Source organism: Seriola lalandi, unplaced genomic scaffold (genome assembly GCF_002814215.2).
Source record: "Seriola lalandi dorsalis isolate HSWRI2012SDOR001 ecotype SW California unplaced genomic scaffold, Sedor1 jcf7180002054736, whole genome shotgun sequence".
In the NCBI taxonomy this organism is placed as follows: Eukaryota; Metazoa; Chordata; class Actinopteri; order Carangiformes; family Carangidae; genus Seriola; species Seriola lalandi.
This window is the reverse complement of record NW_019525289.1, coordinates 2,744,053-2,744,273: the sequence shown is the minus strand read 5'-3', so window position 1 is coordinate 2,744,273 and position 221 is coordinate 2,744,053. Positions and strand designations below refer to the sequence as shown.

Sequence of the window (221 nt, the reverse complement as noted above, 5' to 3'; positions counted from 1 at the left end):
CCCCCCCCCCGCACCTTTCCAATGTCATTTGTGGTGGGATGTACCAGCGTTTCAGCCAGTGATTGGCCAGTTGTGCAGAGGTGAGAAATGAGCTTTGCACTTCTCTCTGTAGCTTTGTTTTTTTTTTTTCACATTATTTGCACAGCTATTTCTGTCACTCTCTGCGTGAACATCCACGTGCAACACTGATTTTTTTTTTTTCTTTTTGGGGGGGGGTGTCA

At 45.7% G+C, this 221-nt stretch overlaps 1 protein-coding gene across 1 annotated transcript in view; it reads right to left on the bottom strand.

Moving 5' to 3' along the window:
* The window catches only part of LOC111668431 (sorcin), a 7,279-nt gene that overhangs the window by 825 nt on the left and 6,233 nt on the right, over positions 1-221 (bottom strand). The window lies entirely within an intron of this gene.